We start from the raw sequence: 18,631 nt of genomic DNA on the forward strand, positions 1-18,631 counted from the left end.
CGACAGGTGCAACAGCTGCCCCCTGCTGTGACCAGTCGCTCAGAATTCCATAGAGGATAGATCTACCTTGTTAAAAGATCTCCAAGTGACTACCGACACTCCCACAATTACAGGGGCAACATTCCCAAAGTTTCTGGGGTAAAGACCATGGGCCAAAGGACCCAGAGGGTCTGGGGCTCCTGCAGAACATCATTAACCCCGCCCCCCCAGGAACGCAAACAAGTTGGTGGAGGTCAATAAATTGAAGGGTATTTCTTTGGATGATTTGATGAGGGTCAATTTTCTGAAGATTCCGAAGATTGCACCCTTCAGTGGTCTATTTTAAATCAAAGTTGGTGGCGGACATAGTGTTGCAAGAGAGGCACTCTTTAAGAGTTTTTGGCTTCGACATTTACAGATACATCACACATATAGGGGAGGAGAAGTTAGCTATTCCAATGATAACGCATCACTCCGCTGTGAGTGGCCCATTATGTTCGTATGATGATTTGATCCCCTTTGCAGTTATGTCTTGAAACACGGGGGACCACTCTCACTTCATTCCAAGTCCATTGTTGAGTGCGGACTGGAGTCGTTTTAGGATTTTTTGTCTTCATGAGACCTGGTCACAAACTGTTCTGGCAATGGACGTATTTGCAGTATTTTTCCAGTCTGCAAAACAGGCTTTGTCCTTCTTTCCTTTTTTGTGTGGTTTTTTTTTGGTTGTTTTTTTTTCTGGCTGCTCCAAATTAGTTTATTAATTGTTTGGACCATTTATGATATTTATTGGTGATATTTATTGATGCAGTATTTGTTTCTTTTAGTGTTTATGTATTGTACTTCAAATGTTAAAGTTTACTGTTTTTTAGCCAATAAACATAAAAAAAACAGTCTGATAGTGTCTCAGCATTGATATGATGTGGTATGATATGATGAGTCATTTATAACGCGCCTGTATACAAGTGTCTCTAGGCACAACAAGACAAGGGAGGGAAGACAGAGGGAAGACAATACAGATGATCTTACTAGGCCTTGTGACATTCAGCTCGTACAACTGCGACAGCGCCGATGTGCAAGGGGAGGGGCAGGGGGAAGTGCCAGGGAGAGGGAGGGGAAGTGCAATCAGGGCAGCAATGCTCTGAATAGTGCATCAACTGCAGCACGGCTCTGGATAAGTGCAAGGAGGCAGGGGACGGTAGAGGTAAACTGTTACAGCCCCTAAGTGTCCGGTGGTTCAGAGACAGTGCAGGGGACACTGATCATGGAGGAACCTGGTACCCATTATGCTCAGAGGGCATCCTAGCAACCAGTCGGTGTGGGCGACAGGTAGGTCAGCAGGGGAGGGAGAGAGAGAAAGCAGAAGAGAATAGGAAGGCCTTGAGCTGCTTCCCGAACTTCCGGTGGACCGGCGCAAATTTGAGAGGGGTAGTTCTGTCTCCCTATCTGGTGTGTCATCCCTTTATACCCTATAAACTCTGTGGCATCATGGACACTGCCACCTGCTTACCAAATGCGACCTGCCATCCTGCACCCCCTCAGGGACTTCTGTAATACTTTTGTCCTTTACGTGAACGTGGTAGAAAAGCATTTCCTTTCATACCATGTCTGTTTACAGTCCCAAATGAATGCCAAGATTCTTAGACCGTAATATATTTTGTACTGTGTTGCTCCGCCGTCAATAAAATCAAATAATGTACAATTCACAGAAAGGTTCTAGATTGCTGTTTTCAAAATGTGTTTTTTTCCAATCTGCATACCATCGATTTGCATCAATCATATGTTTTGTGAAATACTGCTAACTGGTGTGAGCTCAATTACTGTTACCAAGATGGGCTTTCTGTCCACATGTGATCTATTCCCCTTTAATTTAGCACTGCTCTGTTACCTTCAACCATAAGGTTCAAATTCAAGGAATGGGCTCAAATAACAATCCCAATTTATTTATTCATGAGCCTGATTGTCAAGCAAGTGTACCCAAACCCATTGTTTGCTAAGCAAGTGTTTCTGATGATCTCCACCTCGAAGGTGATTTAATTGACTATCCACTGTCTGGATGGTGAACTGTGTTACGAGTCTCCCCTGCAAAATGAGATGTGTTGTTCTATGAACAACTCTGAAGGTTGATGTAAACTGATTAGTGTCATGTGCCATGGTGTTTCCTTCAATACAATGTTGCCACTATTCTGTATCTCCATGTCCTACCACTAAATATCATCAATATAATATATACAAAATCATCTACCCTTTTTCTATACTGGTGACTAAAATATGACCAATCTAATTTTTACGTGTACATATTAGTGTATCGTGCTGCAAAATGAACTTCCATGGGCACCCCTTAGTTTGCTGGTAAAAATGTGTTGGTAATGTGTTGGTAATGAAACAATCCTTGGTGGCCGCCCATAGCCCTGTGTGGCCCGTTGTGAGGCTTGCCCTTGCCAGTTCCAGTGGGCTTCCCAGTGAGTGTGTTTTAAATTTAATTCAGGGACTGTTGATTTGTTTTTACTGCGCTCCATGCGCATTGTGCTGCCCCCTTTCCCCCCCCCTGCAGCCACTTCCTGGTCCTCCTCTCCCTTCTTCCCGCCTCCCTGCCCGCCCACACCCCCTCCCCTTCCTCTCCTCCTCCTGCCTTAAATCTACCTCCCTGGGCAGCCCCCTGCCCGGCAGCCCCCTCGGCTAAGGGCCCCTTAGGCAAAGGGCGGCTCATACGGGTGCGGCTCCCACTGTGTCTGCAGGTGTCCGCAGGGGATGCAAGGAGCCGGTCCTTCTTGTTAGCTCCACCTGCTCCCCCGGCCCACCTCACCTACACCTGTTCACATCATTCGCATGGTGCCTTCACTTCACTGTGCCCCCTCGCAGGATTCTCACACTTAGGTGGCCTCTCCACTGGGTACCTAATACGCTTTTACTGTGTGTTCACTGTGCTCTGCAACTTGTGGTAAACTAGGGCTTTTCTCCCCTTGCAGTATTCTCACACTTAGGTGGCCTCTCCACTGGGTACCTAATATGCTTTTACTGTGTGTTCACTGTGCTCTGCAACTTGTGGTAAACTAGGGCTTTTTCTCCCCTCGCAGGATTCTCACGCTTAGATGCCTCTCCACTGGGTACCTAATACGCTTTTACTGTGTGTTCTCTGTGCTCTGCAACTTGTGGTAAACTAGGGCTTTTTCTCCCCTCGCAGGATTCTCACACTTAGGCAGCCTCTCCACTGGGTACCTAGTACGCTATAACTGTGTTGTCTGTTATTCTGAAATGTGGTAACTAGGGCTTGCCGCTCACTCCCTGTCCGCTTGCTCGTGTCCGTCTCCCCCCCTCCGATTCCATGGTGCTCTCTATTTCGCCTATCTTCTCTAATTGCTTCTCTATCGACTATCCTGCTCTCCTCACTAAATCTGGTAGGAAGAAGTTTAAAAAGGAAATCCTGGTCCCCAACCCAGGCCTCCCTATCACTGACACCTACACCAGTGCCTCCTCAAAGGAAACTCTCACTGACATCCTCTTTTTCATGCCTTCTGCTGACCTATGGACCCTTCATATGGTCTCTGTGCTCTCTCTTTCTCCTCTTCTCCCATTAATAGTGGCACCCGCTGGGATGTCCTCTTGGCCTCCTTCCACTCCTCTAAGGCCATCATTAATGTCTATGCAAATGGGACCGTCTTGGTACAAGGCCCTCAGGCCAACCTCCACCTCTTTGATAGACACTTTCCGCACCTCATCAACTTCCTTTCCTCTCCTGCTGTCCCCCCTCCTCTGTCCTCGGCTACCTTGCCTTCACCCTCTCTCCCTGCCCCCTCTGGTGCTCCCTCTTCACCTCTGCAGGGCGTACCTCTGATCTGTACCCCTCCCCGGAAGTCCTTCAAGGATGGCAACCTTCTCCACATTGCCACTCTTAACTCTCGCTCTGCCGTCAAACATTCCTCTGACATCTGTCGCCTCTTTGAGGAACTGGACCTTGACGTCCTCGGTCTCACTGAGGCATGGTTCACGGCCAGCTCTGTCACCAGCTTTGACACACTCCTACCCAACGGTTACAAGATCCTCTCATATGCCCAGACCCAACCGTACTGGGGGGTGTGGCCCTTATCTTCCCTGAGTGGATTCCTGCCACTGTCACTCCTACGCAGACTTACTCCTACTTTGAATGCCTTGTCTGCTGACTCTCTCATTCCCCTAGCCGTTCCCTTACAGTGGCTACTATCTATCGGCAACCTGGTCAAATTTCCTCCTTCCTCTCCGAGTGGGCGGACCTCTCCTCCTCACTCCTGTCCTCAAACACTCAACTCCTCTTTCTTGGAGACTTCAACATCCACCTGGATGCCTCCTGTCCCCCCTCGGGACTCTTTCTTGACCTCTGCAACTCCCTCTCTCTCTCTATTCTCCCGTCTGGGCCGACTCATTCTGCAGGACACACTCTTGATGCCCTGATCTCTTCTGACCTTCCCCTCTCAGTCCCTCTCTCCACTCCCCTCTCCTGGAGTGATCACTTTCTCCTATCCTCCCACCTCACCTTCCCTACCCCACAGGCAAAGCCACCCTCATCACTGCCACCCTCCTTCTCGGTCATCCGACCCATGAAGCGCGTGTCCGTTGAGGCTTTCGCTGCCACCTTCTCGCTCCCCCCTCCCCCTTTGGCTGACTCCCACCCTGACACAGCCCTCTCCACGTACCACTCTGCTATATCTGATACTCTTGATATTCTTGTCCCTGTCATGAGAATCCCCTCAAGCCCAAAGCCAAATGTAACTACTGGTATGACTTGGATCTCGTCACCCTTAAACGCAAGTGCAGGGTGGCAAAGAGGTAATGGCGTGCTTCATGTTCATCCTCTGACAAACTGGCCTGCCGCCTGCTCCAAAGGCAATACCGGCTCTCCATTATCACCAAGAAGAGAGCCCTTATCCAAACCTGCATCTCTGCGGCATCTAACAATTCAGCCGAACTCTTTAAAATCTGCAAGGAGCTGGCCAACCCTGCTGCAGTCTCTACCTCTCCTGTCCCCTCCCAGGCTCTCTGCACTGCACTGGCCTCTCACTTCATTTCAAAAACTCAGGACATCCTGTCCTCGCTCTCGCTCTCCTCCTATCACCTCCCCCCTCTATTCCCTCCTCTTCCTCTGGCCCCTCTGCAGCCAGCCCTCCTCCCTCCTTCTCTGCCTTTCTCCTTTTTTCTTTTGCCGACGAGGTTTCGAGACAAGTCCGATCTATGAAAGTCTTGTCAAAACAGGACCACCCCTGTTCCTCCAAAACTATCAAGGACCACATTGACTCCTTGGCTCCTGCCCTGGCTGACTTCTGCAATCACTCCTTCACCTCTGGAGTCTTCCCATCCCCCCTCAAGCACTCCCTTGTACACCCCCTTCTTAAGAAACCCTCTTCCGACCCCTCCTGCCCGGCTAACTATTGCCCAATCTCTATCACTCCCTTCCTGGGCAAGCTCCTGGAGAAACTGGCCATCTCCCAGCTTAATCGCCATGCAAAATCTGTTGGTAGTCTTCATGACCATCAGTCGGGCTTCAGAGCTGCCAGAAGCAGGGAAACTGCTCTCCTGAACATCCGCGAGGACCTGCTCTCGAACCTTGACTCCATGTGTTCTCATTTTGCTTGATCTCTCTTCTGCCTTTGATACTGTCAACCATACCATCCTGCTCAACCGTCTCCGTGATAACCTGGGTATCACTGGTCAGGCTTTGGCGTGGCTGACCTCTTTCCTCTCTGATCGACCCTCCCAGGTCCAAATGGGGTCCTTCCTCTCTGACATCTTTTTCTCTACCTTTGGTGTCCCCCAGGGATCTAACCTCTCTCCCTGGCTGTTCAATCAGTATCTGGCACTTCTTGCCCACTGCATCGCCACTCTCTGCCCCAACTTTCAGTGCTATGCGGATGATACCCAGCTCATTTTCAGGCTACCCTGGGCCTCCTCTTCTCCTTCCCTTATCTCTGACTGTCTTTCTGCTATCCAGCAATGGTGTGCCACAAATGACCTCTGCCTGAATGCCAGTTAGACTGAGATCCTACTCATCGGCATACCCACTCCCTCCTTCCCTGCAGCTCTCTGGCCGGCCTCTCTTGGCCCTCTTCCTGCTCCTACCTGCAAGGCAAAAAACCTCAGGGTCATCTTCGACTCCACACTCTCTTTCTCTCCTCACATTTCTGACATCTCTGAGAAGTCACACTACCAGCTGCACCTCCTCAGAGGTATCCTTCCTTTCCTCTCCTTCCCCCAGAAGCTCACTGACTCTAGAGCCCTGGTTCTCTCGAAGCGGGACTACTGTAACAGCCTCTATCTAAATCTGCCTGCCTCTACTCTCCGCCCTTTGCAACTCATCCAGAAGAGGACTGCGAGACTTGTCCTTGGCCTCAAGCCCAGGGACTGTATCTCTCCAGGACTGCAATCACAACACTGGCACCCAGTGGCTGCGACGATTATGTTCAAAACCCTCTGCATTGTCCACAAGGCCTTCTGGGACCTTGGGCCAAAATACCTTCAACTCTCTCTTCCTAAATATCTTCCTTCTCGAGCTCTTCGCTCATCCGCCTCCAACTCCCTCAGGGTCAGCCGCTTCTCCAAGCAACGAGTTGGGGGTAGATCTCTCTCCGCAGGAGGGGCCTCCCTCTGGAACAGCCTTCCTGCCTCCCTGAATTTTGAGGAGAACCATCTCCGGTTCCGGAAGCACCTCAAAACCTTCCTCTTTGACCCGGCTTTCTCTCCCCCTCTCTCCTGCTAAAATTACTGAAACTGCACTGAATCTGCAACTGGGCCACTCACCGATCTCGGTCCTTGGCCCAGCCACTCTCCCCTGCACTGCTTCCCTGGCAACCCCTGCACTGCGGGACTGTCTCTGTATCCCTACAGCCCCCCCTTCCCAGCACTTGTCTGCACTTACCTTGCACATGCCACCAGTTGGCCCTTAGTATTTATCTTGTTCTTCTACTAACTCTGTACTGCACTTTCCCGTCTCCCTTCCCCCTTGCACTTTTCCCTTCCCCTCTACCCTTGCACTTGCGCGATCTGAATGACACCTGGCCTAGTAGGATCGTTGTCTGTCTCCCCTTGTCCCCCCCCGCCTCGTCACGCCTTGAAACACTTGTGTATAGGCGCGTTATAAATGCCAAATATATCATATCATATCATATCATATCATGCATCCCCTCAACATTTGGCACATTCAAATACAGCCTCACTGCATTGAAGGAGGACCTATTTGTGAGACCAGATTCTAAATTCAAGATGAAAAAAGTGTTTGAAAGTTCAAGTGCGTGCTTTACTCAATATATGTTTATTGTGTGTGGTAATGATTCCAATCTATGTTTTTACTTTAGAAGAAGCCTGGTGACATTCTTTGAGCGGAAAATGATTGGTACAAAGAAGAATGTAGTTGTGATAACAACTAAAACATGTCAACTAACACAATTTGGAAGGTAGTTACAACCCCTTATGAAAATATAATTAACTGTTTAATAAATTGTCATTCAAAAGAATAGCAGTAATTAGCTTTATTGGAAGTACCAGGCACAACCCCTTTATTTGTTTATTTACTGAAGTGTTTTGTAGATCCCTACGTGGTACATTGGGGCTCGTTGAAAGTGTATTATATTCTTGTAGATGGTGGCCGTTGACCTTTGACCTCCTGTTGTTTAGCCAAATTGGATGTATATTGATTTGTATTTGTATTTTATTGTTTATATAGCACTTTAATCCAAAGCGCTTCACTGATACCAGAAGTCTCACATGTATCCTGGGAAGCATTCACTGTGATAATTGGCTTATATGAATACCTAACACCACTGGTACATGTGTTTGCAAAACAGAATGCTGAAGAAATAGACATCAATGTTTGCCTCAAATGAAAGATCCAGTTAAACAAATACGTGTTGTAAATTAAAAGCCCAATTCAAAATCAGAGAGTTGTTTAAATATACATTTTGATTCAGGGATTAACTCAGGGAGTTGTATTTGCTTTGTCAGTAAATATGTGTTTTCTGACATGTGCCAAATTAGATGTGGGACACATTCAACTATTATGGGGATGCTGCACTAAGATGTAAAACAAGCAACATATATAAACACAACTATCTAACCCTAGAACAACTTACTGCATTTTACACCTTTGCAATACGTCACGTGCACATTACAGATCTACGTGGTTTTATGGAAGTCAATTACTTTGTGGTAATTTACTTCATCACAATCACTTTGAATCTTTTTTTCGTTCTTTTTTTAAAAAAAGGAGGGTTCCCCCTCCAATATCCCCTGCCCCCCCACCATTACCAGCCTGTGTGGGAAAGGCTTGAAGGGAGAGTGGGTGTGGAAAGAGATGAGAGTCAGTGTTAGCAGTGGTGGGGAGAGGAGGAATTAGAGGAGAGCCACAGGAAGAAAGAGAGGAAAGGGATGGGTGGAACGAAGAGTTGAAGGACGTAGTGAGGGCAAGGAGGTATGTGTCACTAGATAGTCTGTGCGTAGTGGGGTGGAGCAGAGATGAGAGGGCAGGAAGTCATATTATAGGGACTAGATGGGAAGGGAGGTGAAAGAGAGGATTGGGAGCAGAGGGAAAGAGGAGCGGTGAGTGTAAAGAAGGGGAGATTAAGGCAGAGGGACTGAAGTTGTGTGTGCTAGTGAGTGGCTCTTCTGAATTATAAGAGAACAAAATAGGTTTAGGAAGGGTTGGGATGCGAACTGGTTGGTGGCAGTTCTGTTACAGCACCAATTAGGACCTCTTTGTTTAGAATTGGTTGCGTGAAGTGTGAGCATCTTGAGGTTTCCAGTCATTTTTCTCGCCTCGGTTTGGGAGCTTTGGGGATAAAGGAGATCTGAGTATGCCTGACGGTGTCTTCAGGAGCATTCATTGTTTGTTATATCGCAGAATCTGCACCACCGGCAAGTGGATATCTGAGTGGTGGAGTAAAGAAGTATGTGGGGTTTATTATAAGTGGTTCTACAATGGGGAGTCCAATGAGAGCAGATGGGGAGATGAAGATGAATGGGAGAAGCATTACGGAGTGATGAGGTGAGGTGGGAATACCATTAAACAGCAAGTCAATACAGCAGAGAAGACAGCATTGGAGATCTAAAATCATCCTTATGGACAAGTGCTTCCACATGCCCTTAATTTAAATCTCCTGCAAACTCTTGGCAAGATCAGGTTTCTGTTGACTAACAACTATTTTTGTGTATGAAGTTTCATAAAAGAGTCTGGGAAGTACATTCGTGGGAACATTTATCTTAGTAATGTTTTATTATGTAAATGCGAAATGCCCGTGAGTGTAGCGTTCCAACACATATTGGATGAACACACTATACTGAATTGGTCTATGAACACGCCATATTGAATTATGATCCATACACCATTTCATGGAAAGAATTGTCCCCATTTGTTATTTGACCCACTATTTTAGTTCACAATTTGAACATTCTGAACAGTTTGCACTCTTATGATTTAAAAAAAAACGTATTTCAGCTTTTGCAATTCTTAATCTTCCTGTATTTGTATTGCATTTATTGACTCAGCACAAAAACCGTAAACCAACCACAAAATGTTAAGCAGTTATGCACAAACAACTCATCACCTTCTTTCTACAGGAAGTGCGGGCCAACCCAACACACGGGGCTTCGCTGTTATTGGTGATTTGGTCGTCAGCTGGAAGTAGCTGCATGCAACCCCAGTAGACTCCTCTGCAAAGCACGTCATTTTTGCAAACTTACTACTGATCTCTTAAAAACAAGCATTTCCAATTTGAATAGATTGGTGCTTAAGCTTATGTAACAGCCTCAATAAACACAGTATGAAAAGACATGTAGTACTCAATAATCCATCAAATTGGTTAATTACCATCTGATGTCACTTCCTATGATGTCATTGAGGGGTCAAGGGTCACGGGGTATCTCTTGCACTATCCCCCAGATTGTGGTCAAATGATGTAATTGACTATATTTGAAGTGCTTCAAGTAACCGAAGTAATCAAACACATATGAATTAAATACTGTAAAACATAAATAAACAAATGTTGGCATGATGAGTGTCTTTCTCTTGGGGGTGCTCTGCATCTGCCCCACATTTCCATCCCAGGCCTCCCCAAGGCACCATTCGTTTTAAACGAATGATGGGAATGGGCCAAGCAATGTCCAGTGGGAAGGGGACAGATGAAGAGCGAGCAGATGTATGGGAAAGGGAGCAGCACTAATGGCAGATTGGGGCGCTCCCCAAAACAGGTGGACATGCAAGGACTGCAAGAGCCTGGTTGCTGCTCCTACTCAGATGCCCTTTAGGTAAAGGCGCCATAGAGAGTGGAGCAGGGACTGAGCAGTGTCCTGGACAAGGAGCAGTGGAAATTCTTTGAAAAATAAATCCTATGGGTGTTCGTGGAAAATTAGCCCTCTTCCTGAATCATGCTCAATATGATCACTGTGTGTATATACCTTTCAATTGTGCAATTGACTGTATGCTAATTGTGTAACCCTAAACTGAAAATATTCATGTATCCTCTGCGCCCTGATACCCTCGGGTCTGGCGCGCATTGCAAATAAATAAACAAACAAACAGGGATATGATATGAGAGTGAAATGTGCGGGCTATTTTCAGCCCCAAGATACAAGGGAACCACAGATCGCTAAATTAGGCTCGAAGGTACAGGAATGTGGAAAGGAAACTGCTGGATATCAGACAAAAAGCCAGCATGTAGTTCTCAACTGACAAACATCTCAATATTGTCTTCAGAAAAATACAAATATTAATTGTGCCCTGTGATTGAATGACAAAGCCAAAAAGCCTGAGGCCTACTTCCCACTACATGTGACAGATGCACTGAAGTGCAGATTTGCTAAATCAGAGAATTGTCACGAGAACGCTTTACATCCTGAAACTTTGATGGAGCTAGTACAATATCCGAAAGACAACTCCAGTGCGAGAAGTGGTTCAATGGCACACTTTAATGAAGGTTGTGACTCTGTAAACCTGTGAAAAATATTGACGTAAGCAGCACAAGGTAAAATTAGCAGAAATTAGTTGTATTTAATGTGAAATATGGGTGCAGGGCTCATGTGTAAAGAAAAGGTACCCGTAGAAAATGTCACCCAAGAAACGAACAGACAAAAATGCTGAATTGAGCAGTGGAGAAAGAAAAGTGAGCGGGGGTTGCAGGGGTGTCCCCGCTCCCCTTGATTGTCATTATGGGACTTTGGAGGTTGTGAGAAGGAAACCGGGGGACAAAGATTTTTAAAAAATAGACCCTGCAGCGGAGGTTCCTCCTCTCAATGGGGAGGCAGAATTCTCGTCCCAGGGAAAGAGCCACAGAGAGGGACAGGAGGCAAGTGAGTTGCCGCAAGTAAGATTTAGGGGTGGGGTGGATGGTGGGGGGGACTAAGGGCGGGGCTACTCTACGTGATTATTTCGGGCAATTCATTTAGAATTCTGCATTGTCAGATTTGACATTTTAGATCTATGAAATAATCACGTATATCCGAAGGAAATGCAACTAGTTAAAAATAACAATTTCTGTTCATCAGAGCTGACTTAAATAAAGCAAGGGAAAACCTTCCCCTATTGTATTCAAAGGTCAAACACTCCTTCACCTTTCCATTTGGTCAACCTCTCTGAAGCTCAGCACAGGCAGGAAGAGGGCAGAGCTAGTGCCTTTGAGGAGGTTTATTGGGTTGGAATGATGACGACTGAGTGCACAAAACTGAAGCCCATGGATTTTTTACTTTCTAAATACTCTCAATTAAATTCAGTTTATCGTGGGGTTCTGGGCTGACTGACAGTTGAGATTCAACAGGAGAATGTCGCATGATTCAGGGGGCTGAGTTATAACCCTCTGCTCAAGGAGAGAAGGAAACATATGTTCAGGTCCTTCGTTTTGAAAGAATGTTTAGTGGTTGTATTGCCAACTAGGTCAACAAAGGCCTACATACAGGTTTTAGGAACAGAGAGGTTATTAATTAAGTGAAACTGTAAGCATGTAATATGGGGAACCATAATAAATACAGAAGTGGGTCATATGTCTTCCGAAAGCACACGAAAAGCACTGTTTGTTGACAGGAATCTCCTCATAATTCAGCCATGGGAACCAGAATTATAAGATGAAATGTGAATGCAGCTCCAAGGATAAGTTACAGATCGGAGGGATGGGTATGTGGCAGCTATGGAATAAACGACCTGTCTGTAAAATCTCATGATCATAACATTTTCTCTGTAGAAATCACAAAAATATGTAATTCGCACATGCAACCACCTGCAGACACCAGACACGCTTCATTCCGACCGGAATGATGAAGCCAGTTTAGAAATATTTGGATTGGGGCCCTTACTTGTAAATTAGAAAAAAGTGCCAGATTGAAGATTTTTAAATTCATATCTGAGCTATTCAGAAATGCAATTTCAGAGGGGTGGAGAAAGAACTCCCAGATATGGGCGCCGGAGACCTGAGAACCAATCAGAGGGAAAGGGCTAGGCCTTGTTTAGTGAGTGATCATTGATCATGGAACTCCAGAGTGAATGGGAATGGGAATATCCTCACTGTACAGTGGAAAAGGGAATATTTTCATTAATAGCTGAGAGAGTATTTTCCACAAATGTTGGTTGTGCGAGAACATTGCTAGAAGGGAAAGTGTGCAGGGAGGTCAGAGGTAAAGAGCGCTGCTGTCTATTCTTTTGCCCAATAGAAAGGTGCTACATTTTATTTAAGTTAAACCACATACCAATTACATCTGAATTATTCTCTAGACTTGTGTTTCTCTTTACATGTGACCAGGGGAACTAGAGACAAGAAATAAAAACTGTACAAGTTGTGCTTTAGAGCTTCTGTGATTTTCAACTTGTAGCTAGTTATAGCATTGTCAGAGCGCACCGGTTTTGTGCCACCGAGTGAGGTGGTGTGCCTCTTGACAATCATGGCGTGAATATGGATATTGTATCTTAGTGCAAGGAAAATAAATGATATTCTTTCTGTACGCCGCCGCCCTAGTCCTTGGCTTGCCTATTGCAAAAGGGGTGAGGGAGTAAAGGCAGAGTTGGTTAAGAATCTAAGGAATTGCACAATTGGTCTGGTGCTCCTGTTTGGAGGTGGGGGGGGGGGGATTAACTCCCTGCATGAATTATTGTCCCTTAAATATATCCTACACATGCTGCTTGCAGACATTTTTAGCAAGCCCTGTTGCTATGGCAGGAGGAGCGTTCACCTCAGGCATGAAGCCAGACTGCTCTTCGCAAGTTGGAATCCTGTGCCAGTTAGAGTGGTGCCCATTCTACCGCGGATGGCGTAGTTAGAGTGGTGCCCATTCTACCGCGCATGGCGTAGTTAGAGTGGTGCCCATTCTACCGCAGATGGCCTAGTTAGAGTGGTGCCCATTCTACCGCGCATGGCGTAGTTAGAGTGGTGCCCATTCTACCGCGCATGGCGTAGGTAGAGTGGTGCCCATACTACCGCGGATGGCGTAGTTAGAGTGGTGCCCATTCTACCGCAGATGGCGTAGTTAGAGTGGTGCCCATTCTACCGCGCATGGCGTAGTTAGAGTGGTGCCCATTCTACCGCAGATGGCGTAGTTAGAGTGGTGCCCATTCTACCGCGCATGGCGTAGTTAGAGTGGTGCCCATTCTACCGCGCATGGCGTAGGTAGAGTGGTGCCCATACTACCGCGGATGGCGTAGTTAGAGTGGTGCCCATTCTACCGCAGATGGCGTAGTTAGAGTGGTGAGCGTGGAAGCTGCAATAAAAAAAAAAGAGATCTCTTTATTCGGATCGCTCAATTAATACCTGACATTTGTTGTATTATATTTGTATGCGATATTTTTATTGTACTCTGGCTCTAGTGATGTTGATGGAATTTTCGAGGTTTCAGCATCCACATTTTGAAACGTGGTATTCCTTTGTCACCAAAATATGAGACGACCCGAGGGGTTTTAGCGTTTTACATAATTATTTCAATTGTGACTATTTTAGCAAATATGTTTGTCCTTGCATTGGACATTTTAAACATTGCATTTAAGTCATTAATGTTGTGTATATGTTTATAAAATGTGTATCTGAAATAAATTATATTTTATTTGACTACTGAATGAAAATCATTTGGGGCCTAATTCACAGAAGCATTTTATGATGGCAAAATCCCACTTGAATACACTCTGTGAATAAGGACCTAAATTGGGTAACAGGAAGACTGTTATTACAGCGCTTAGTGGGACCAAGATGGCAAGAAGCGCTATATAAAACACAATTGGTATTAGTATTCTTCTTATGGCAGGACATTTTAGCAGTGAATGGCTAAAGCATAATAGATATAATTTGTGAATATACTATAACATGGACCCTTACCCCACTGACTCGGGTATAGGAAACCAGGCCTATACTGTCGTAACATATTTCCCCCTGACCAGCCTCTCAGCATCCTCGCATGACGCACACAAAGAAGCCCTCCCTTCAGAATGGAAGGCATAATAAACAATCAGTAATTGCAGTGTTCGCGAAGCTGGCCTGCAATGTTTTTTTTTATCAATCAATAATTCAATAGCTCTTAAATAGTGTGCACATATGAATGGTGCACAGATAGATCTTTTTTGTTCTGCAACCAATTATGGGCCTGCTCGGGAGGCTTAGCAGAAATTAGGGATTGTGAGTACATTCGACGTAAACAGAGTGCCGTTTTCAAGGGCTCGCCTAATCACCGCCCCGTGGCGCGCGCAAGCAGGCGGACTCATTACAGATTCCTCTCTGATGAAGTAATTACGCGCAGTGTTTGGAGAGAAATGGAAAAATACACATCTGGTACAGATGGCACACAAAGGAAAGTGACGTACGCATGAAGCAAGCAAGCACGCAGGCTGAGAAAACCAACCAGTGGGGCGCTGCAGAATGGAACGTGCCGACTGGATGAGGATGCTGATTGGTTTGCGATCACTGTGTACTGGTGGCCTAGAGAAAAAGGTTTATTTCGGTGTCGGCCTTTCAATGTGGCCCCTTAAAATGGGCGGAGCATAGGGTGGGGGTTAGGGGGAGACACACTCTCTGCCTCCCTCAGAACAGTGACCACCACGGTGCAGGCACATTTGACCCTGTCTAAACTGCCTAATTCCCTGTTTTGAAAAGGAGTGCTAATTGTTTGTTTGTTTGTTTGTTTATTTATTTATATTGCGCACCAGACCCTTAGGTTACCGGGCGCAGCAACAAGTATATGCGAAGCTTACAGTGTTACAATGTTATATAAATGAATTTACAATATTACGCCATATTACACAAATTACTAGAATGTACAGATAAAGAGTTGCCGTATTTACATGAATGTACAGTTAACAATATACATGATTAGCAGTAATAAACATAAAGGTTGATGTCGCGTCGGGGTGCATTAGGTAGGACTACGCTTGTGAGTGTTCGGGTGTTAAGTCATTGTTGGCGATAATGTGTTTGATAAGGTTCCTTCTGAAATGGGGGAAGGGTTGGTCAGCTCTAAGGTTAGGTGGCAGGGCGTTCCACAGGTTAGCAGCTTTCACAGGGAAGCAAACGCCACCAATTTTGGCAAGTCTGAATCTAGGTACTGCCAAACAATTGGAGTTGGCGAGTCTCATGGGTCTATTGGAAGTTTTTCTTTTTATTTTGTCCATCAAGTAGCTAGGAGCAGCATTATTTAAGGCCTTATGGGTTAATGAGATCATTTTTAGCTGGATTTTATTCTCAGTAGAAAGCCATTTATGTTGCCGCCTAGTCGAGGAGATATGCTCCCTCTTTCTTATTCCTAATGCAGCTCTGAGAGCATTATTTTGTAGAGTTTGAAGTCTTAGGGTAGTGGCTTTATTGGCGCTACTGTATAGGGCATTACAGTAATCAAGTCGGGAAAGAATTAAGGCTCTAGCCAGGATTAGGCAGCTGGTATTGGACAGGAAGGGCTTGCCTGCTCTGATCAATTTACAGGTGTAAGCAGTGGTGGAGGCTAAGGAGTTTACCTGTTTAGTGAAGGACAGGGTAGAGTCGAGATAAAAACCAAGTGTTTTTACTTCCCTCGAGACTTTAATGACATTTCCGTCTATGCTGAAGGCTGAGTAATCTGGGCCCAATTTGTTAATATTGGCTTGTGTGCCCAGAATGATCAACTCTGTCTTATCATCATTCAGGCAAAGACCGTGAGTGGCCATCCATGCCTGAATGATGAGATACACTCTATTCACCAACTCCCCATCCTCACTGTGATCCCCAGAAAGTGGGAAGAGAATCTGTGTATCATCTGCATAGTTAGTGTAGGTGATACCGAGATTGTCCAAATCATCGAACAGAGGTTTGGTGAATATATTGTAAAGGGTCGGAGAGACGCAGGATCCCTGAGGGACACCACAAGTAATGGGTATAGGGTCAGCTGCTGCCGAAGGGGAAAAGACTCTCATAGTTCTCTCATTCAGAAAGGATTCTATCCAACTGATGGCTTGGGTGGAGAAGTGAGCGGCAACGTCCAGGTGTTTGCAGAGGACTTTGTGGTCCACAAGATCAAACGCAGCTGAGAGATCTAGTAGGAGGAGGAGGGCTGTCTTACCCTGATCTCTCAGTTCGTCTATTTGGGCCTTTAAGTCAATCAAGGCTATTTCCGTTCCGTGTAGTGGGCGGAAGCCAGATTGTCTAGATCCTAGTAGTTTGTGCAGTTCAAGGTAGTTTTGAATCTGTATATAGGCCACTTTGTCCAGGATCTTTAGCAGAAACGGAACTGTGGTGATTGGACGGTAATTGGTGGGGATGAGAGGATCTAAAGTTTGCTTTTTAAGCAACGGGAGCACCCAGGATTGTTTTAGGTTAGCTGGGATGATACCTGTGGAGAAGGATGCATTGACAAGTTTGGAGATAAATGGTGATAGGTCTCTGGCAGCGTCTTTTATTAGCTGTGCTGGGCAGATGTCACCTTTGCAGTTGGATGGTTTGAGGGTGAGGATGATTTTTTCAATCTCGAGTGTGGAGGTTTTGGTGAAGGAGAATTTGGTATGTTGAGGCATGTGGATCGCCTTAGGTGGTGACAGTGTAGGGAGTTTAAGCAAGTCTTTTTTAAGTTGAATTTTGTTTTGGAGGGTAGTAATTTTATTAGTTAGAGCATATTGGATGTCAGAACACCAGGTCTGATCTTTAGTGCAGGTGTCTGATGCAATCCCTTCCCCGTGTGTACTGCTAATAATGTCCCTGTCATTACTTTATTGACAAGCCTGACACCTTTGAAACAAGCATCAGCTAAGCCAAATGTTTTGACTTTTGTGTAGGCCTTGGATCGCCATTTTCCAGGCAGTACTGTAATGGCAGTACCTGAGCATAAGATGATAACAGCTGGCAAAAGGTGTGGGTACCTGGACATATCATGGCAGTGGCTGGTAAATGCCTATCGAACATGTATAAAATACCCATAACGGTTTGCTTTGCCAATGCTTTTTTTTAGTAGCGAAATTTAATGCAGAGAGCAGATGTGATGGCACACGCATTGATTCAAAATCAAGTGGCTGAAGGAACTCTAGGTTAAGAAATGTAAATTAACCCAGGAGCAGATTAACAGCTGCAATTAAGCCAATACCTTTCAGAAGGCTGCTTATCGATAGCAATGGTAGCCCCATAAATACCCATTTGTGGTCCTTACGGCACACTAGTTCAAAGGGATCCCAGTAGTGGTGTGGTTTAAGTGGTAGGCAAACTACAGCCGGGCCGAAAAGGGGCGTGGTCTGGCAGGGGGCTGTGCTGCAATTAAGAGGCAACATTTCCCTGACCTGAATGCTGCCTGTTAGGCCATCCCACTTTTTGGCCACAGCCCCAGCTCGATTTTGCAAAAAGGACCGTGGCCTAACAGGCGGCATTCACTTCAGATCTTGCCACACCATTGTGGCCATGACACCCTGATAGGCACCCCTGACCGGCATCGATCATTACCCTCGCACCTGGAGTGCGAGGGTGATGATCCCTGCATCTCTAGGGAAAGGAGAGTCTGCCGGTGGTCTGTGCCACAAAGAATGAAAAGGCTAGGCTTTTTTTTGTAAAGCCTGAATCTCTTGCGTATACACAAGAGCATCAGGCTTTAGAACAAAACATGATTTGCTCCTAGTGTGCTGTGGTTACATGGGGACTTTCATAGCCCCGGCTTGAGCACAATTTTCAGAGTCTGCTGTGGCTCTGCCCCGGCTAGCCTCATCCCACTTAAAGCCCAGGATCCCAGGGGTTTGATTCGGCTGGGGATGGGCAGGTGGTGGGTGAGCCTGTCCCTAGGGAATAGCGTGAGGAAATCTGAAGTGTGATGGCTTGCCATGGGCGGTCAAAGGGTGTGTACAAATCTAAACAGCGCCCACATGTTGGGTATCTATATTCAAATCTCGTCTCCCCTTTATCTGTACTACTACTACGCCAATAGTTTCGTTTTCTTGGTGTCACTAGAGAACCACCAAGCAGCCCAAACTAAAAAAAAGCAGTGCATACGCTCCCTCCATACACTTCTTCAAACCTTACAAAAAGAATCATTAACCACACCAAAGTGTAGAGTATTGACCAATGATATAGCACAAAGCAGAAACCGGTGGCCATCTTGTTACCTACATTACAGGCCTTGTTACCGCTCAATTTGGTGGTACTGGTTTTATGACACCAGAAAGGAAGAAGGACTGAGTCAACCATGCCGAGGTTTAAATCTGTGACTTGTAGCCCAGGCACACTCCTCT

The sequence above is a fragment of the Ambystoma mexicanum genome, chromosome 3p, assembly GCF_040938575.1.
Source record: "Ambystoma mexicanum isolate Mex_15411 chromosome 3p, UKY_AmexF1_1, whole genome shotgun sequence".
In the NCBI taxonomy this organism is placed as follows: Eukaryota; Metazoa; Chordata; class Amphibia; order Caudata; family Ambystomatidae; genus Ambystoma; species Ambystoma mexicanum.